The sequence below is a fragment of the Pinus tabuliformis genome, chromosome 6 (assembly GCF_031772625.1).
Source record: "Pinus tabuliformis cultivar Carrire ecotype Pingquan chromosome 6, CPIR1, whole genome shotgun sequence".
Taxonomy (NCBI): Eukaryota; Viridiplantae; Streptophyta; class Pinopsida; order Pinales; family Pinaceae; genus Pinus; species Pinus tabuliformis.
The window spans coordinates 682,121,609-682,144,274 of NC_142292.1; the positions used below are offsets into that span (position 1 = coordinate 682,121,609).

Below are 22,666 nucleotides of genomic sequence, written 5' to 3' on the forward strand. Positions count from 1 at the left end.
TGAAAGATTAGTGGAAAGGACAGTCCATTCAAAAGTGCAGGTGAATGGGAGAACAAGATCAGGAAGAGATCTTGAAGGCAAGATGATATGGCTTTATTTGGATTGAAGATTGAAAGTTGTAGTCTTTGTATTGGTGCAAAAGTAGTGTGACAACTCCCAAAAGAAATTCCATAGAGGATGTAGTATAATTGCTAAAAGATAAAGGAAGCTAGTACGGGTTCCTAAGTGGAAGCAAAAATGTGACATAACCTTGAGGAATTCTAATAGAGATTGGATGAAGAGGACAACTGTGTTCTTAGAAGATGCAGATGAGTTGAAGCCTAGAAGGAGCAAAGAGAAGTGCTCTAAGGAGGTTCCAGAGAGAGAACCAATTTCTTACCAAAAGACTGAGTGAGGAGAGCTTGATGAGGTAAGTGGCAGCAGGGCAGACTTGCTAGTGTAGAGACTTTCGTGCAACTCATAGTGAATGAGTGAGGAACTCGCAGAGATGGAGAGGATGATGACTAGTGACAGTCATAACAAAGGTTCTGAAAGAGATCACAGGAGAGGACAAAAGAAAAGGATGCCAAGGCAAATGGCATACAGAGACAGTTAAGCAAAGAGGAATATGAGAGGGAGAAGGCTGAGATAGTAGTTCAGCTTGAAGTGTTAATGGATATGTTGCAAAGGAATGAAGCAGACCAGAAGCATGGTTATGTCATGAGAAAGAAAGTGAAGTGGCAAAGACTACAAGAGAAGAGGAATCAACAAGTGAATATGCAGTTAATAAAGGAGATAGGGGAACTTGAACAGATTACAAAGAAGCTCGAAAGAGTTGAGCTACAACAAAAGGAAGATGTTGAAGAAGATGTTAAAGTTTCAATATTTGAACCAGAAAGCAGACCATTACTTTTTGGAAGTGATGAAGAGCCAGAGGAGTTGAATCATATGAATGATTCGAAGCAACCAGAAGACTTGATGACTGAAGCATCAAGTGAGACCAGAGGGTCTTATATTTTTAAAACTAATGCTTTGTGTATGACTGCAAGTTTGGAAGAAGATAGGCAATCTTTTAAAACTGTCCAAGATGTGAAGGAATACCTTCCAGAAGATGAAATTTTTGAAGAAAAATATGACAAAGAGACTAGGAAAGAATCAGTTCATTACCATGGACAAGTATATAGAAGCATCATTGAAACAGATGATGAGGAGGAGAGGCTAGCTGACAACTCAAGAGTTCTTTAAGTTTCAATCAGCATACTGATATGCTGACAGAAGAGGAGAGATCAGAGCGACATACTGAAGTGTTGCCAAAGGGAAAAGAGGTGGACAGTCAAATGAAAGAAGAAAAGGAAGAACATCTACTGAAGGATGTCAAGAAAGATCTAGCAGAGGAATAAGGACCATGTGATGATGGGAAAATAGCAAATGAAGTAATGGGAGATTATGTAAAATTTCCAAAGTTCACTCCAAGTAAAATCATTGAGTTATATAGAGAATTAGACTTTCAAAGGAGGAAGTTGGAAGAGTAGAGGATGAATGTCCAGGATAGATTGCTGAAGAAGGATGACAAAGAAGTTGTCATCAATAATAATCAAGAAGAAGTTGACAGATGCAGAAACCAGAAGCAGGAAATTGTTCTAAAAGACAATGTGGTAGCAACAGAAAAGGTGCAAAACAACAGTAAATAAGAGAGTAAGGATGAAAAGGAAGCAATCAAAACAAGTGAAGAACAAGCAAGAATGAGAGTTCAGCAATCAAGAGATGAAAACAATCAATAGACAGAGGATATACTGGACAGAGAAATTAAACTGATAAGAAGACTAATGATGAAGGTGTCTCAGAGAAAGACAGCAACGAGAAAAGAGAGGAGTGACAACAAGAGGAAAACAGTAGCAGACTACGAAAGCAAGGTAAGTGGAGTATTATAGCACAAGGGATGGAGACCTAGAGAAAAGAAGCAGACAACAATAGCAATAGAACAATTGACAAGCAAGGACAGATTACAAAATAAAGTCTGGGATCTAGGAGGAAACAATTATCTAGACTTATGACCAGGTGGTCATAAATTTTCTTACATGGAGAGTCTGATGCAGGAGTAGCTAGCTCAACATTATTATTGTATTCTAGTAGGCATAGGGGGTCTTGTGTTTTAAGGATGTTGGTTTCCCAAGTATTGGATTTATGTAATTATTTAATGTTTTAAGTGATTTTAATGAGAGTAGGAATTAATTAAATATTGTGAGGCTTTATTGTAAATGTTCTCCAATGTAGGATAACATGAGATATTTAGGATAGTTGAGTGATGAGAGGATTGAGAATTGATTGTAAATCCTAGATTAGGAGTCAGTTCATTATTTTGTGGATTTGAGAGAATCCTTAGGGATGAGAAAGAGATTTTAGGAATGAGGTTGAGGAGTTCATGGATCTAAACCAGAAATTGGTTTAGAATCCCTTTGTATAAATGTAAGCCTAAAAGGCATCAATAGAGGTTAGAGAGGTTAAGAGAAAAGTAGATAGTAGGTTGGAGTGTCTCTAGCCTATGGGCAGATAAGGAATTGAGGCCACAAATACTGAAGATTAGGCCTGAGGAACAGGGATTCCATTCTGTAATTATTCATTTGTATTTATATATACAGTAATTGAGTAGGACTATATAATGTGTGATTGAGTGTCAAACGATTGTATATATATATATATATATATATATGCAGGCGGAGTGCGTGAACGCAAAGGAGCGGAATTCGACAAATACACAGAGAAAACATGAAGAGGAGGACGGAGACAGAGTGTTGAATCCATTAGAAGGACCAATCAAAGCTCAAGAGGAAGAGTACGCAGCAAAAATATAGCAGGACGAACCCGTTAAAGAAGAGTAAAAACGAAGACTTAGTGTAAATTCTAATTAAAAGGAGCGAGCGGAGGAGCAAAGTTTGATGATGAGGAATCGTTAGATCTGGGAAGATCAACAACTGAGATCAAATCGGGAAGGCAAAATATCGCATCGCTGGGGTCATTATACAGTTTAACTCCCGCGAATGTAAAACCTGAATTACACTAAGAAATGGTGAAAACCACAATCGGAGTCAAGTGCCGGACTTGAAATATTTTAAAGATTGGTTTATTTCTCTATCAAGTTCGAAAGGTTATCAGATAGGCATGTGGAAAGGAAAGGAGCATGGAATTGAGGTTGAGCGATATGTGATCGCGTGACTTAATCTCAACCGTCGAATCGTAGATCAGATCGACGATCAAGATTTGATCGCAAATCGCGTATCGGCGCTGGCGGAGGTTGGATTTATAAACGTAAAGGTCCGAAGGAGGCAGACACGACACATTTATAAACAAGGTTTTAATGCATTTGAAGTCCGCTATGTGTATGCGGCAAGGTTTTCCTTTGTAAACAGGAGTTTGAAGAATTAAACGACGATAGTGTATTTCCCAGGTTTTAAGGGGAAAGTCGCACATCAGAAGAGAAAGGGGCAATGAAGAATTGTGGACAAGCCGATAGCTGACTGCGATGAGGTCTAACCTCGGGAACTGTGACAAGGTTGTACGGAAGGCCAGAAAGGTATGTTATATGGGCATTTTCCTTTGTAAATGATTTATAAGAAAACATGCGCCGACTAGAGATGTATGCGTTGAAAACATCGATAACCAAGGTATAGCAAGGGAATTGTTATATACGTAGGTTTAGAGTCTTAACTAAGGATTATAAAGGTTTTAATAGTCCCGATAGGAATAATTGAAGAGGACTGTAATAAAAGGGTTGAACGAATGTTATGAAGGGTTATAATGTCCTGACAAAGGGTTTAAAGTGGGGTGATTGAGTTTCGAAACAATGGAACTGTAAAAAGGGGCCTTAACCATCTTTATGTTTGAAGCTTTGACCTGATGGGTCATATAAATTCCTGGGTAATGGATTATGCACGAATGTGCACACTGTGGGTATGCGCAGGGGAAACCCTGCGTCACTCTTTATCTTGTATTATGAAAAATATTTATCATTGTTCTATTATGGATGCTAGAAACTGTCACTCGAGCTCTATTCTAACTATAGTTCAAACCCTTCTCCAATCTACAAGTCTATGTATGCAAGGATGGCTTGGCTTTCTTCCTCTCCATACTTTTACTAGGGTTTCTAAATTCAATTAAATTAAAGTACATGTAAATATAACTATGTTAAGACCATGAAAAGAACTCCATATATCACTTTAATGTAGTATTCAAGACCTCTCACAATGCTAAAATCAAACACAATTTTTGTTTAGACAATTTGAAAGTTCTAGGTAGTGAAATACATTTTCCAATTTTGTAAGTGCAAGTATAGAGTCAATCATGTTGCAAAAAATTGGAGCGTTCTAGTTTAAGTTGATCCAAAATCTATAATAGAATTTATCTTTTTAGTACACGATTCAATGTTATCAAGAAATTCTAATAAAACTTTTTTCCACTTGCAAATTTCAAAATAAAATGTTCAACATATAATAGACTAACAAGTTTATATATACTCAAAAAGTAACATTTTGCAAATATGTTTTCATTTAATTAAATTTACTTTACTAACATTCTTTTTTATTTTTCAAAGTTTAAAGTGATTAATTGTCAATATAGATATTTTCCACTTATATTAAAAAAAAATCTAAATTGTACATGAAATACATTAGCTTTTCCTTGAAATTACTATTGCTAATTTACTAATAAAAAAAGAACTAGGCATGATATGTGTGTGTGTGTGTGTGCGTGAAACTTGCAAGTAGTGGACCACTTCATTGTAAGATATTTTTATTGAAAAATCACAAGACATGAAACCCAAGACAAATAACAAGAAAGAAGTGTGAGTGATTTTGAGATTGATATTGATCACCCAAGTAGAAAATCAAACAGGTTTGATAAGTGGAGGAAGGTAAAGCTATTTGAGAGACCAAAAAGAGATTTAAGTAGGTTTGATAAGTGGATGAAGTTAAATCTATTCGAGAGACCAAAAAGAGGGTCCAAAGGTGGTATGCAATCCAGCTTAAATAAGAAGGCATACCATTTTTCCTTTTAATGCTTGCAAGTGGAGTAATCACTCCTCAAAACATACCATTCCAAGTGAGTGATGAGGATCCTAGATTAGGTGATCTCAAGCTTCCAAAAAATGGTTCCTGAATTTGGAAATGTATTATAAGAAGCCTGATTAAGAAAAATAATGGAGATGCTAGTATTTATGAGAACAAACTAATGAACCATAGGGATTAACTAATAAATACAAGGAAATCATGATAATTAAATTAGTTAATAAACATATAGACTAAATTAGGATTATTATAATGGGAAAGGGACAATAAGGCATAAGAAAGAAAATTTATACTAACATAGTTGGGTTAAACCAAAACTTAATATAAAATTCAAGATGTAGTGATATTTGCATAATCTATGCGCAACAAGTAACAAGAACCCAAAATATAAGAGAAATTTATTAATTGAAAATAAAGTGAAAAATCTAAATCGATTTTGGCACTTGAATAAAATATTGATTCTCTAAAAACATTTTAAGGAAATGATTTTGTAGATAAAGGAATGCTTTTTAGAGAACTTGTACTACAACATTTTCTTGAACAATGTCAATATAGGCTTTGAAACAACCTAAAATTAAGTATATTCAATTACATAAAGTACTTAATCTAAATATAAACCTAATCACAATGGGATGTTTGTGAATAAAGAAAGATAACTACAAAGAAATTGATATCTAACATAAAAGAAGCAACCATTTATATCAAATTTAAAAATTTTATGTCGCAATTAATATTCACATTCTAAATGTGCATACTTAATCAATAATATTCATATTTGATAGAAAATATATACATTGGTATAGGAAGACTTGAAATTGAAAGCACAAATAGATCAAGTTAAAAGTTGGAGATGTAGGCTCTCTTTTGTAACTAATTTTTGAACACATATGTCATGAGCTAAACTCAGTGGCAATTCTTTTATCCGAATAAGGGATCACATCCAACGTTTGATTTATGAAGCTAAAGAATATCAAAGGAAGTATCTCTACAAAATCATCCTTACCCATTTTTATAATGCTTTAGAATTTTTCTCTTACTTTTTGGATAATAGAATTATAGGAATGCACTTATGTGAACTTTTCAATGACATAGATATGGTGATGATGTATGTATGACAATTTAAGTTTTTTTTAATGTATTTGTGAAACACATGGGGAGCAAGAATAAGTTTTATTAGTGCTAGGCCATGGTCTCTTGACAATATTTCATGTTTATATGCAACCAACACATATCATGGAACATAATACTAGTACAACCACATCAAAAATATTAACGTAGTTGTAAAAATATTAACATGGTTGATATAGCCTAAGGCTTCATAAATATAACAAAAAAGAATATTGCAACACCAAGAATGTCATACCAATGCAGACATTTCCCTAATTAACCATATATAAAAAAATTATGGGTCAACTTTAACTTGAGAGAAAAAAAGAATTACATAATTTAGTGTAAAATGCACGATTATTGAACATAGAATTACATATCTAAAATGCACCATTATGAAACACATAATTACATATCTAAAAGTTCTGGTACACCATTCACATAACAATGTTACCTTCTAGAAGAGGAAGACATCAAATAAAAGGCATAGAAGATTGTTCTCGTAAACCATGAAATCATATGCGTTGCCTTCAAAATCTTCCTAGAATTTCCATTATTTTCAGGCCAAAATCCTAACCTATTTAGACGATTGAAAATCACATAACAAAGTCATCATTTAGGAAAAAAAAGACATCAAATAAACAAAACACATCATCACATTAAAAAAGAAAAGAAAAAGAAAAAATAACCGACATTAGTAGTATAAATGTAACTAATCCATTCATTGCTCAAGAATTGTTCTCTATTAAAAATCTTTGCTACATGACTAATTAACAAATCTTTTAAATAAATAAATAAATAAATATATATATATATATATATATATATATATATATATATACACGAAATAATCTTTACATATATAGTCTAACTTATAGACAAAATAGCATTTTTCAACGGAATTCACCAAAATTGTGCAATACAATTTCAAGATTTTTTGTTATTTAAAATATATTTTTGAATGTATAAATGGATTAACACTCTAAAAAACCCTGGAGCACTGGATTTATGCAGATTAAACAATTTAAAATCAAGTTTTTAAAAATTTATATCAGATTTTAACTAAAATTAACCAAAAAATAATAATAAAAAACTATTTCTTCCATAAATTTAACTATATATATACTTATAAGTAAAACTGACCAACTAATCCATTTCATTCTAATAACTTCCAATAATCCATTTTATTAACTTCTTGTAATTATTAAAGGTTAATTGCAATTATTAAAACCTACTCTGCAAATTTATAAAAGTTAGCTAATTAGCAATGCAGGTTGCTAGTAAACAAAAACAAAAAATTTATACGTCAATTTTAAAAAAGGAAAAAGCACAAATATAAACTGAAAAAGGAATAGGAAAAAGATAAAAAGGAAAAAAGCACAAGATAAAAAGGAAAAAAGCACAAATATACACTGAAAAAGGCAATAGGAAAAAGACAAAAAGCATAAATCTAAATAGAAATTAATGATAGAAAAAGAAAGAATAAAACGTGGGTGTGCTTTTTGGACATGGTGAGCGGACTCATTTTACATAAAATAAGATAAATAGTTGGTAAACTATCCGTTAAAAGAAAGTCTATATATATATATAGATTCAATCTCACAGAATTTCATACTTATTTCTCCTCCTCCCTCCTTTATCCACGGCTAGGATGTCTCGGTGTGGTATGGTGTGCTTCCTCTATCCATGATCTATTATGTCTGCGTGGTTGCCTGCCTCTGTGCGGTATGGTGTGCTTCCTCTATCCATGGCCTATTATGTCTGCGAGAGGCTGGCTGTCTCTCTGCGGTATGGTGTTTGGATTAGTTTGATTGGTTGTCTCTGTGTGGTATGGTGTTTGAGTTTGTCTGTGTGTTTGACTCTCGGTGTTGTATGGTGTTTGAATTTGTCAAGTGTGTTTGACTTATGTGGGTTTATGCGAGAGAGGAGGAACAGCAAACTCTTTTTGTAACATTTATCGGAGAAAACAACTTCAAGGGTAGGGCAATTGGATTTGGTTCATCCCTTGCAGTTACTTAAGGTTTCTGACATTAAGGTAATATTTCATCTGAGCTCTGGTATGAGAAGCAATTTCTTTATTATCTACTTTCTTTCCATTGACATTGAAATTTCCTTGTGATATTGCAACCGCCACATTTGAACTCGGTTTTATTTGTTGTCGCTTGCATTGAAATTTCCTTGTGACGAAGATAGCAACCACCACATTTGAACTATGTTTTATTTGTTGCTATTATTTCATGTCATCTCCGCTATGAGAAGCAAATTCTTTATTATGGACCTTCTTTCCTTTTCTACTGAAATTTCGTTTCGTGTGATAAAAATAGAAATCGCCATTTGAACTCTGTTTTCTTTGTTGTTATTATAGCATTCGCCATCTGAACTTTTCTGTTGCTATTGTTCAAACCCTGCTTCAATGTACAATTCCAGGTATGTAGAAATGGCTCCATCTCTGTTCAAACCCTATTCCGAATGTATAACTTCGGGTATGCAGAGATGGCTCTAACTCTTTTGCTCTCAATGATTTAACTAGGTTTACTAAATATAGCTTCTCGTTAACCCAAATTTTGGGTGTTTAACATATTTGATTTTCTATAAACCATATTGCATCATCATTAAATCAAGTTTTACGTTTAACTGAACTATGTGAGCTTCCTTGGGAATGACTGTTTTTCTTCCATTAGATTAACCCTAATTTAGTTCGAGTATTTCTTAATTAATTTAAGAAGCCTGTTTACCCTGTGTTTATCCGTTAATCCCTCCGGTTCATTAATTTGCTTCCTCTGTAAGTTTAACTGCGTGTTCTGCTCTACTCTACTCTGTCTTGCTCTACCTAATAGGAATTAAAAAATTTATTGCAGGTGGCTGCATTTGTAATATGGTCTTTTCAGCTTCGTCATCATAAAGACTACCATCTTCATTAATTTCCTTAGATTCAGGCTTTTTCTTGATGCATATTGGAAAGATGGGAACCGTTGTTGAGAAGCTTGAGATCAAGCTGGGAACCATTTTTGGAAATCTTCAGGTCAGCGGATCTATTATCCTCGCCCCCCGCCCACCTCTGCTGCTGGGTTTTGAGCAGCGTTTACTCTACCTGCAAGCATTACAGGGCACATTGCCATGCCCTTTTACACTGACTTGGATTTGCGTATCATTTTCCATATTCTTGGTTTATGGGGTCTCTGTATTTTTATAAAATCTTGTTGAATTTCCTGTTGGGTGATCAATCTCATTCTCTGGGATCTGCCTTTTGATATCTCTGTCTTCTTATAAAATCTTGTTGAATTTTCAATTGGGTGATGATCTGAATCTTCTTTCTTCATCTTGTGCCTAGTTCGTGCGATTCTTGAAGATGCAAGTGACCACTATCTCGATGCGTTTAGAGTACCCCCATTCCCACAACCGAACAGACAAACAATTCCGAGAACCGAACCAGTGGGTTTGGAGTCGAATCTGTGACCAACAGAAATGAGTAGTCCCGCTCTGCACACTGCCACCTGCTCTTAGAATTACATTAGATTACCCTCATTGCTATCCAATCCCTGCTCTTTCTCCTTTACTGATAAATCATTAAAAGGTCTGGGCCTCTTACCTTTTCTCATACCGTCATAGACGTGAACTCTCTTCTATTCAGGCTAATGTACCACTGGTCAAACACTACCCCAAGTTACAACTGTAGGTACAATTTAGTTTTTATTAACCCATTTTTACCGTGGTTATGTTAATAGGTACACAGATTGTTTTAATTTACTTCTTCGTAAAACAATTTAAATATTGTTTATATTAGATTTATTTTTTCGTTAAACCTCCTGCATATTAATTTTTTTTTCATCTAAATCGACACTATTTTTTCGTTAAGCTCGTGCATCCTGCGTGTTAAATTAATTTTTTGTCTACCATTGGTAATCTTCCTAAGATGAATCTAATCAGCATGTTTATAATTTAGTACAGTTGTGGTTTCCTCCGCAGGTTTAACCCCGCCATCATTAGTTTGACTGCCACCCTGTTTTATGAATTCAGATATTAAATTTTTAAATTGAATCTGGTGATACGAAACTAATTAGTCAGAGAAGATTCTAATTTACTTACTTCCTGCTGTTTTAATTGTGTATGTTCCCATAATTGCATAATATTATATGTCCCAAGAAAGATACAAATTAATATCTCCATAAGAGTTTAATGCGTAAATGATATACTATATCTCGCAAAATAAGAGTTTAATGCGTAATAGATGCAAATTGATTCCTGCCCTGTAGTAATGTGTATCTTTCAAATTTGACTTTTAATAAGTTTCTTGGTTGCTTGTTAAAGTAATTGTGTGAATTACTAAAAATTTATAGAATTTTTTTTTTTTTTTTCTGGGTAAAGGCTACTTCTATATATTAAGAAAGGAAAAATATGTACATAGTTTACATCAGCCGAGGAGGACAAAGCCACCCTCTAACAAAAACACCTGACAACGATGAAGACGGACTTTCAGACCACAGAGCCGACATAACCAAAATGTCCAGATGGGCTTCTAGGACCCCATATTGTTCCAGATTGCCAAAAAAAGACAAGTGAAGTTTCCTGACCCTGACTTGTGACAGATTACCCTTATAGAGATGATAACAAAAAACTGAACAAGGTGAACAAAGACATGGCCTTTAGACATGAACAGGAAAGCAAAGACCTCAGGAAACACCTTTGAACCAAATCAGATAGGGTGACTGGGCTATCCAGGAGGCTTCCTCTCCACATTGCTAGGTTGGTCAAGCCAGATGACCGAATCCTCCGCGTCCTGCTGCTGGTCGTCCGAGTCCGGGTGGACCGAGTCCTGGCCGTCGCATCTGTACTGATCACGGTCCCGCAGAGGCAGAATTTCTTGAACAGAGACATCCCGGAGATTGTCTTCCAGATCAGGAGCCGGTTGAGGCAGGTCTGCTGGAACATCAACAGCCAACGGACAAGCCATGCGGTGGACTGTACCATTCATGTCTCCCAATAAGATTTCGCTTCCCTGAAGGCCAGCGGAAGCAGAAGCAGGGGAAGACCAAGAAGGCCTGATCGGGGCCGCCTCAGTGAGATACACTGAGAGATTAACAATAACATCTGTTTGCAGGTCCCTTCCAAGAATTCGAAGGCGAAAAGACTGATAGGAATTCTGCCCAAATAGAAACTCTTCATCCGAACTGGTAGACGAGGGGTAACGGGCCGCCATGGGAGCTATGGGATGCGGCTCCTCCTCATCCCTTACGACTGGCACACCAGACCGTCCGCCTCGGCACGGCACACCCCTCCTCCGCATGATCGTATCCAGCTGAAGCACCTGCAGCTTATGCTCCACTTCACCAATGAACATTGGCAGCAGAGTGTTCTGCTCTCCGCGCCTACAGACAAATATTCTCTGGGGTTTGCAGGGGGGGGCAGTTTGGTTAAATAAACCGGCCCCTTCAACACGCAAATACGGCATACCTCCCACCATAACTCCCCAATTTCTCGAGACAGGAGCAAACACATTCGGCTTCAATGCCCATCCTGCAACGCTCTGTCGCACCTTACCTCTGCCTACCTTCAACATTAAATGAGAATCAAACTCCATCGCTGTCGAGTGCCTGGAGATCTTCTCGGCCCTGTCAATAAGTGTTGAGATGCGGGGAGCCTTTATGGCACGTATAATCACCCGCATCCGGGTGTATTCTTTCCATTTGATCTATGTCCTTAGAAATTATCTCTTTCAATTGAATCTGTTGTTCTCTGGAAGGTAAGCAATCTATTGGTCCTTCGAAGTGATTGTTTTTTGCCTCCACTCCAAATTTGGCCAGTAGGTCCGCCAGCCTATTTCCTTCTCTTCTAGTGTGCTTAAACATGATGGCCTAGTTCTGAGAGAGCCAGTAATTCAGAGACTCTAATCTGTGAGCCATCCTCCAGCTGCGACTTACTTTGTGGACTGGCTATCCATTTTGAAGTTTTGTAGCTATTCTTATCAGGATCTGCGAGTCTCCTTCAATGATGAGAGGGAAGAGTTTTTTCCTGTGAGCAAGAATAATGCCTCTCCAAAGCCCTTCCAGTTCCGCAGAATTGTTTGTGTCCCATCCTATTGATCCCAGAAAGATAATGATGGGAGTACCTGTGTGATCTCTGAACGCACCTCCATAGCCAGCTTGACCTGGGTTTCCCTTAGAAGCACCATCGAAGTTTAGTTTGATCATGCTGGAAGTAGGAGGGTTCCATGCTCTTGATTCCTGGTTGGGGCTAATAGTTCTGCCGTTGATGTTTGAAGGGGAGTTTATCCTCATTTGCCAGTTGTCCCAGACCGCTTTTTCAGATGGTAGGGAGGGAAAATCATCGGGATACCAATTCTTGAGAGAGAGAGTTTCCATTAAATTTTGATGAAAGTTATTCCACAATTTATCTGGCGGCATTGATTTGTCTTTAAAGATCCTCCTATTACGTTCTTTCCAGATATTCCACATCAAAAGCCCTGGGATGAGTTGCCATAAAGCTGAGAGCAGAGAGCTTTGGTAAGGAGTATGGCCTCCTTTGTTGATGGTTTCTTTGAGATCATGCTGTGCTCTGCGCTCATTTTGGCAGCGGAATGCTATCTTTTCCCACAGGATTTTGCTTACTGAACAGTTCTGCATGAGATGGAGAGCTGTTTCTTCCTCCTGTCTACACATATGACATATGGATGGACCTGCGAAGCTTCTTTTTCTCAGGTTATCCCATGTTAGGATTCTATTGTGACAGAGTAGCCAAATGAAAGTTGATACCTTTGGCCAGTTTGATTTATACCAGACTTTGTCCCAGAGGCCGCTTTTAGTAATCTGATTTTGGATGATGATATGATATGCTTCTTTGGTGGAAAACGTGCCTTTTTCTCCGTAGCCCCATCGTAATATATCTTCTTCCTCTGAAATTTTTATTGGCCTTTTTTGTAATTCATTTTCTAGGTGCTGTAGTGCCGGCTCCGAACTGTGGGTGAGTATTTGATTGGCTTCTTTCCATTTACGATGTTGCTGTCCAGTATCCTCTGTCCAGAAGTCTTTTACCTTTGCGTGCTGTCTTATTCCCCTTTCCTCGTTGAGGAAGTCCTGAAGTGTGTCTGTCATTTTTGGCATTTGCTGCCAGGAGTCACTCCAGAAACGTGCCGATCTTCCGTTCTTTATCTCCCAGAAGCAGTGATCTTGAATTAGAGATCTGTGTAGAATGGCAGCATTCCAAATTGCTGAACCAGCACTAGTTTCCGTCATTCGAAGTCTCTCTTCCACTGGTAGATTGCTAGCATATTTGGCTGTCCAGAGGGAAGCCCAAGGGGTGCTGGGAAAGGCTAGCCATCGCCACCAGATTTTAGCTCCCATTGCTTTATTATTGTGTTCTGGATCTCTGAGTCCGATTCCACCTGTGTATTTGGGCAGGCAAACTTTCTCCCATTTTATTAGCGCCCATTTTCTATTTTGTCCAGAGCCTCCCCATAGAAATCTCCTTTGGAGGTTCTTGATTTCTTTGAGGACCCATTTGGGAGCAGCAAGAATGGAAAAAAGGTAAAGCGGCATAGAATTAAGGACAGCTTTGATTAGAACTATTCTACTTGCCATATTTAGCGAACGATGAGTCCAGAGGAGAAGACGGGCTTCTAATTTTTCCAAGAGCATTTTCCATGATGAGTGCTTGAGAGCTGAGCTCATGAGAGGGGCTCCTAAGTATTTAGAGGGCAAGGAAGCTGAAGAGAAACCAAGAATGCGCCCAACCGCTCTTTGAGTGGTGACAGGGGTATTGAAGAAGAAAATCTGAGATTTGACTCGGTTTAGAAGAGCACCATATGCTTCAGAGAAGGTGTTGAGAATAGACTTGACAATGCGAGCTTCTTGGACAGAAGGGTGGTTAAATAACATACTGTCGTCTACGAATTGCTGGTGGGTGTGGGTTGGGGAATTATGGAAGGAGAGCCCTTTTAGTTTACCACTTAGCTTAGCAGTAGAGAGACTTCTACCCAGACCTTCCGCCATAATAATGAAAAGAAAGGGAGATAAAGGATCTCCCTGCCTTATGCCTCTTGAAGGTTTGAAAGTAGTTGAGGGGGAGCCATTGATTAGCACAGAGAAAAAAGTTGATGAAATAAGACTTGAAATCCATCTTACCCAAGCAGGAGCAAAGCCAAAGGCGGTTAGCACTTTTTGGATATAGACCCAGCTAAGACTGTCAAACGCTTTTGAAAGGTCTAGTTTGAGAAGCATACCTGGCTTTTTAGTCAGCTTTAGGGAGTGAATTATTTCATGCGTAAGAATGATTCCATCCGTGATTTGACGTCCTTCTACATAACCTGATTGTTCAGGCGAGATGATGAGAGGGAGGACCTTCTTGAGCCTGGTAGCTATGACTTTGGAGACTATCTTGTATATCATGTTGCAAAGGGCGATAGGTCTGTATTTGTCCGGAGTGCTGGTGTCCTCTCCTTTAGGCACAAGGGCGATAAAAGTAGCATTTAAAGCCGGATACATCCATCTGAGCTCTCTGGACTCCTCTACTACCTGCCAGACTTCGTTTTTGATCAAGTCCCAGAATTTGTGGAAGAAGTTTGCAGTAAACCCATCCGGCCCTGGCGCTTTCCCTACCTTCATTTGCTGCACGGCTTCTTCCACTTCCTGAAGACTTATAGGTTTAAGTAGAAGACTGTTGTGCTCTTCCGTTATGACCTTGGGGATATTTTGGACAATTTGTTGAATTGCGTCCATTCTGTCAACGTCAGGCTCCTGGAGGGCGTTTTTAAAGTAGCTTGTAAATTCCTTTTCTATGCCTTCATGAGTTTCTATCTTTTCGCCCTGCTTATTATAAATATGAGTAATTTGGTTTGACATTCTTCTTTGGACAGTAGATTTATGAAAAAATTTCGTATTCCTCTCCCCACTTTTTAGCCAACGGATTCTGGACTTCTGCTGCCATAAAATCTCCTCCTGCCTGGCTATTTCTAATAATTTGAATTCGATTTCTTGTTCTTTCTTGGACAGGTCCTCTGTTTGCTCTCCATTGATGAGGGCTTGCTGTACCTTTTTCATTTCTGCGTTGAGACGGGCTTGGTCATCAAAGATGTTGCCGAAAACCTTGTGGTTCCATTGTTTGATGGCCTGTTTGATGTTTTTGAGTTTCTGTTGAATACTGGCCATTCTTGAGCCCTCCGAAGTGTGATAAGAAGCCCAGGTAGTTCTGATGAATTGGTCAAATTCTGGATGAGCTAACCAAAATTCCTCAAAGCGGAATGGGCGTTTTAGATTTTTACCTGGCCGATTCCATTGTAGCTCTATGGGCCAGTGATCGGACCCTGAACAAGGGATGATAGAGGCAGTGAATTCCCCTCCAACACTTGTAGCATTGTCAGAGATGAGGAAACGATCCAGGCGGGAGGCGATATGTTGCGCGCCGGATCTCTTGTTTGACCAAGTCGTTATGCCATTTCTGGTAGGAATATCCATCAGCCAATTGCTGTTGATAAAGTCTTTTAGAAGGCCGTCCTCACTGCTTGTGTTGAGTCTCCCTCCCCTTTTCTCGTCCATGCTTGCGATCATGTTAAAATCTCCTCCGGATATCCACAAGGGAAGAGCTCTGTTTCTGTTGAGGTCTGAAAGAGAGTTGAGTAGAGAGCGTTTTTGAACTCTGTCCTGAGGGAAATACACATTGGTTATCACTCCATGCGAATTTGTGCCTGTGAGATGGAAATTGGCCTGAATGAAGTTCTTGTTAGCTAGAATGTTGCTGAGATTGATGACCCTGCCGTCCCAGAGAATGGCTAGGCCACCCGAGGCACCCTGAGCGTCGACTGCAGTGGCTAGACCTCCTGGCCATGCCGCTGTAGCTATTTTTTCTAATACTGTGGAGCTGCACTTTGTTTCCTGTAGGAAGAGGATACTTGGTTTTTCCTGATTTAACATATTTTTGAGAATTTTTCTTTTTCTAGGGCCATTTAACCCTCTGATATTCCACGAGATGAGCTTCATTGAGAAGGGTGGGGGGTTGTATTGTAGTACTTGGATAGCTTGGCATATTGCCCTGACTCAACCAGTATTTCCCCAATTTTGATAGTTCTCTCCAGGGTTGTTTTCCTTCCTCTTTTCTTGTTATCCTTAGTGATAAATTTTCCATCCCATTGACTGCCAATCTGGACTCCCAGAGAGTATTTTTTCTGAGCTCTGCCTAATACCTCTGCTAAGTTGTCCAGCTGCTATTCGGGTATTTTTTCAAACTCCTTCGTGCAGCAAGCCTCTTCCAACCCTGGTATATCCAGTTCCCCTATGTCTAGGGGGACGGAATCTTCCTCCATGATTTGGGGCTGCTGAGGCATGTCATCTGTAGCACTGGGGGCCTTTCCGGTTTGTGTAGGGAATTCCATTTCCATTTTTTCTCCTTGTTTTGACATTGTATTGCTTGGATCTGTCCTGTTATTAAAATGTGTTCCCTTGTGTCCCCCCTGTTTTGATGTCTCTCCTTGCTGCTGCTGTGGAAAAACATCTTCGCTGTTCTGGTTTTTGTCAGAGTACTCCTGGTTAGTGTTATTTAGTGGGGCATATCTGTTGCTTGTATTTACCTTGTTGTTCGTATTTGCCTTGGGGTTGCTGGGATTTCTTTTATTACCTTGTCTCCTGTTGACCACTTTGGTGAATCCATCCGTAGACGGAGTGTTGGATATCTTATTTAGAGGGCAATCTCTGTATAAATGTCCAATGTCATGACATTTCCTGCATCTGAATGGCACCTGCTCATAATCTATGACTTGAATCCATTCGGTATCTTCATGAAAAAAACTTACCGTGTCTGGCAAGGGTTGCTTTAGATCCATGTAGACACAAATCCGAGCGTATGAGGTGTGTAGACAGAGTCTTGTTTCCTCTGCTATTCTTACAAATTCCCCTATTGAGTTACCTATCTCCTTTAGAGAGTTTTCCTCCCAGTATTCCAAAGGCAAGGAGTAAAGCCTTATCCACACTGGCGAATAACTGAGATCTATTTTATCTGGGTTGAATCTTTCTACCCATCCTGTAAGAAATAGACCTGCTGAATTAAAAAAGTAAGGGCCACCTTCAAGGATTCTGGTACGATCTTCCAGGCAAGTAAAGTCAGCTGTAAAAAAGCCTTTTGCTCCCAAATGCAGGGTTATTTCTCCTTTTGGACGCCAAACCGCACTAATCCAGGCTCTAAGAGCCCGCTCGGTTGGCCAGATCCCTATGAACTTTCCTATTAATGCATGATCACGCATATATTGTATTCTAGCATTGATTCTCTCACTTGGAAAGAAAACCTTTGGTCTATTAGCAGCTACAGGTTTGCAAGTGGAAGAACTTACCGTTTTCCTGTTTTCTACCTCAGATTCCTTGTGATGCTACTGGTCGTTGTCCAAGTTGCCTTCATCTTCGTCATTCTGGAAAGTCTTACCTGCTGCTTGCCGTGCGTTGTCGCTCGGTGAAGGGGGAGGCTCAGAGCCCTCCCCCTGTCTGGGCATCATAGCGTACCCTCTAATACCGCCGTGCCCTTGCGATCTACTGCCCTGCGGCTGCCCTGGTTGCAGTCCTTAGCAGACCTGCCGCCTGCAGAGTCTGCAAAGCCTGTCAAAACCCTAAGGCTGCGCTCGCTCCTGCCATCGTCCGCTCCCAAATTTATAGAATTTTTATTAATTAAATAAATTTTTAATTTAAAAATAATTAAAAATAATGGTTTTTTTTAACCATCTTATCCCTGCAGAGTCTGCAAAGCCTGTCAAAACCCTAAGGCTGCGCTCGCTCCTGCCATCGCTCCGCTCCCAAATTTATAGAATTTTTATTAATTAAATAAATTTTTAATTTAAAAATAATTAAAAATAATGGTTTTTTTTAACCATCTTATCCTATGACTTAATACGTTCGACCTTATCTTTGTCTTTTTAAATAAATAGGACAAATCCATACCGTTTCAATACCTATCATTACCTTCGTCCTTTTTAAGCAATCAGGACAAATCCATACCCAACCCAATACACAGGATATTAATAATTATAAATAATAAGTGATGGTAATCAATGGAATGGGATTGGATTTTAGTCCAGAAGTTGGGAACTTTCCAACAATTACATCAAAAAACTATGGCCCAGAAGAATCAATAGACACACAACTTTTGGTGAGGCCATTGAAAGTAATAGACACAATCTGGAGAGGTCATTGAAAATAAGGACCCTAATAGACACACAACATGGTGATGCCATTGAAAGTAAGGCTAGCCATGCAGTTTAGGCCACGCAAGGTGATGGGAGAGGAGAGTCCCAGGTATGAAGTTTAGGCCAGGCTAGGCATTGCTTATTTCATTTAAGTAATTTGAGTAGATTGTAGATGAATTTATAGAATACATAGTTAAGGTAACAGACCTCTCCCATTTGCACAAAATTGCTAATACTTTGCTAAATTCTGTTTCAATCCCCTTGCGCAAAATTGCTAGTACTTTGCTAAATTCTGTTTCGATTTTATGTTGCCTAATTTTTTAATAAGCCAAGTTAGCCTACGCAGAAGTTGTGCCAAGGTATGCATCTTAGGCCAGTCTAGGAATTGCTTATTTCATTCAAGTAATTTGAGTAGATTGCAAATGAATTCATACAATATACCGTTAATGTAGCAGACCTCCTCGACCTGCGGACAATGGCCAGGATTTTGCTGAATTTTGTTTTATTCTCTAATTTTTTTAATTAGCCAAATTATCGTCCGACGTCTAGGAGTTGACTCTGCATTTTGGGTTGATAGTACATTTATCCCACTTGCAAACAATGGCGATTATTTTAGCGAATTTTTATTCCCTTATTTTTGAGTTTATGTTCCCAGTTCATGAGTTCTCTGAGACTCAAATTTGATTTTGCGTTTTGAGTTAGCAGCAGGCCCATCACACATGCCAAATTACTAGAATGAATATTTTGAAACCCTGATTTTTAAATAAGACAAGTTATTAGCCTGCCGAATCTCACAGTTGAGTCTGCATTTTGGGTTAGTATCCCATACATTGCTTGCATCTTATCAATTCTTGTTTGTGCATGCATTTTAATCTGGCAATTAGCTTACTAGATTTCTAGATATTCATTGAATTTGAGGTAGAATTCATGGTGCTTGACAGAACCCAATTCATATATATGAAAGTTGTTTTCTACTTGTTATCGTCTGCATCATGGGCTGCATTTGTTGTATTTCTAAATTCTGTTAGTTGTCTTTCTGTTTTTTTCACTTTGATATGTATTGGGCACTTACTGTAACGGATGTATTTGGATCTCTGCATTCTCAGCTATTTTGGTTATTAGTGGAAACTTATTCCGTGAATTCATTCTATCTTGGATTATGCAGTTTGAGAAAATATCAGAGGGTTATAATATGTTTCATGCAGAGACCACATCCCTTGTACAAGCCAAAGAAAGATTCCTTGATGCCAGACATGGATCTTCCGCGTGTTGCTGTGCAGGCAGGGAATGTCCACAATCAGAACCACAAAGGAGCTTCTCAGCAGTGTGATTATTATGTTGAGTATGCCGATCATAGCTCTTTTATGGGCGTCCTTGTTAGAGTATTTAGGTTGGCCTAACCACTAAAAATTGGTTGACAGCAAATTCTGTTAGATGGAATTCATTTCTTTCGAACAACTTTTATAACTGTGAAAATTACTAAATTATGGAACCTGATAATAGGCATTCCTAATTATCCAGAAAATGTCCCAATATATTTTAACCCCATACCTTCCTGGTATCGGGATGTAGAAAAAGAAAATGGAAAAGTGTTTCAGGTGAGAAGACCTTACTGGTCGTGATGGGCATAAAAATAAATCGAGGTGAGCAGTGTGAGTCATGTTCAAAAATGTTTTCTCTGACAGGTGTGGATATGACCAGCGGGGATCCTTCAGAAAACCCCCTTGCACACAGGGATGGTGTTTTGGGTCTTGGCAGTGGTTTGGCTAGTCTTCCATCTCAATGGGCAAAGCAATGCCCCATCAAGAGATGTCGCTGTATTTTTGGTGGAGGACGAGATGGGGGATGCATGTTCTTTGGTGATGATCTTGTATCCACCTCAGCCATAACTTGGTTACCCATGCTTCGCACACGATCTATGTAGGATCAAAATAAATCCACTTTATCTGTTTGCTCTGTCCTTTCAATTGAAATTTCAGCATAATTTCCTGAATACATTTCTCAACAAATAAAAGTGTCATCAATATAATTGCTAGCAAATCGAATTTTATCACATATCAGAAATCATGTTTACTTTCAGTCTCAAAGAACATAACGTAAAATCATTTGTCAGTCTCAGTGTCTCACCGCTTAACTTTTCTTGAATGCTCTGATTCATCAGTGCCTTCTTGTTTTTGAATTCATTTGTGTGCTGATTATTCCATTGTCCCAAAAACTGTCGAAACTGTATTATCTCCGTTTTGCTCCCCTTTCACATGCTTCAATACAAGAACCATAGAGAGTCTGAACAGGGTTATTCATCTATAACCTTGATTATACGGATGGGACAAAATTCCTCTTTTTCCACACCATGGTCATTTTAAGCTTCAGATTATACACAATGTTTATCTTTGTCTTTATTTTATGTTCGACTTTACAGACGAAGTTGGTCATCTAGAGTTTCAACCTACTGTCTTTTCTGCTTATTCTGTCTTCTCAATGGAAAGTTCAGCATAATTTCCTAAACATAAATCTCAACAAATAAATTTTATCACATATCAGAATTCAGGTTTGATTTCAGTCTCAAAGAACATAGCATAAAATATTTTCTCAGTCTCACCGAGCTGCTTATCTTGAATACTATGATTCACCAGAGCCTTCTTGTTTTGAATCCATTGTGTGTTGATTCTATCGTTGTCCCAGAAATTGTGGAAACTCTATGACATCTTGCTTGCTCTCATTTCACATGCTTCAATACAAGAACCATAGAGAGTGTGGATAAGGTTATTCATCTATAGCCTTGACTATATGGATGGGACAAAATTCCTCTATATCCACACCATGGTCATTTTAGGCTTCATATTATTCACAAATGTTTTTCATCATCTATATGCACACCATGGTCATTTTAGGCTTCATTATTCACAATGTTTTTCATCATCTTCATTTTATGTTGACTTTACAGAATAAGTTGGTCTTCTAGAGTTTCAACCTACTGAGTCTCAACATCTACAATTAATTCCTCTAATTATGGTTTCTGCGCACTGATATATAGCACTAAAACCATTATCCTTCTTGTTTCCATTGGAAAGTTCTTGTTCCTTCTTTGCATGGCCTGTTCATCTAAATAAGGAGGAACAAATTGGATATGTTAATATAAGACTTATTTAGGGTACAAATTATAAAAATTGTAGCTATCTGCATGACATTATTTAGGGTACAAATTATAAAAATTGTAGCTATCTGCATGACATTAGTATCCTGAATACTTCCTCGAATTTGTGAAATGTATCAGATCTATTCCAGAAGGAATAGGTCGTCAATGTAAGCATGCGTAAGCTTTGACATACTGCGTGAGGACTATCTCTTTCCACATTATGTGTCTGCCAAAGAAGATATTGCTGAAAAAGCTATTTATTGATTAAGTTAACCATTGCTGTGATTTAAATAAATATTGCCGCGATAAAAATAAAACAATTGATTGAATGGGTTTCAATGCACAGTAAAACCCTAATGTCTTCTTGGGAATCTTAAATGTCACTGCAATAGGTACAAATATTATTGGAATTGTTTTTGTCTGGCTGTGTTTTTGTCTGGCTGATTGTTTTACAAACATCTCATGAATGACCTTGGGCGGGCATGGAGGCATGCTCTCAATCTCGATGTTGGTGATGTTATTAAGATAAAGTAACAAAATTGTGTTGCATTTGCAGATATATCTTTGCAAGGGCAGCTTGTTGTTTATGACAATGAGAAACCAGATGGGCTGGGCTCATACAGATTGGGAAAGGGATCCCAAGTTCTGAACCTTTTCCATATTTTATCTGGCAATCTTATTCTAGAAGATTTAGTTTAATTTTTGGAATTTAGTGGAATGTACTATGTAATTATTTTTTTTCATATAAATTTGTGCATGAAAGAGATAGAGAAAACTAAGAGTGATAATTGACTTTTTCTCAAATATATTATAAATTGCAATTTTTTTTATGTCAAATAAGGTGAGTAGTTGCATCTACATTTTTTTATGAACTTGCATTTTAGAAATCTTTCATCATTTATATGTAATGTTACATCACTGCTTCCTCTTCTTTGTGTCCTGTTATTCCCTCTGATAAAAACACTACCAGTAATGCCCACGTTGAAACTTTTTCCCTTTATTTCCTTTACCTCAATAAACAAAAATAAAATGAAAGAGATTGATTAAGTTGCACTCATATTTAATAATGTTTAATATATGTTTAGTTTTCACATTCATAATTGTGACACTAAGCAGCATGTAGATATTAGAGATATTTGATTATATTTTCCCATAAAGATATTGATTATATTTTTCAATTTAATTTTTTTCTTTCGTTTCCCAGATTTTAAATCTCATCAACCACAAAAG

The 22,666-nt window shown here is 37.8% G+C and overlaps 1 long non-coding RNA gene across 1 annotated transcript; it reads left to right on the plus strand.

The window, feature by feature from the left end:
• Window positions 1-7,768: 7,768 nt before the first annotated feature.
• On the plus strand, window positions 7,769-19,773 carry LOC149260489 (uncharacterized). The gene is made up of 3 exons (XR_016248280.1): window positions 7,769-8,181; window positions 8,512-8,573; window positions 19,506-19,773. It is a non-coding gene; the product is annotated as an uncharacterized LOC149260489 (long non-coding RNA).
• The last annotated feature ends 2,893 nt before the right edge of the window (window positions 19,774-22,666 follow it).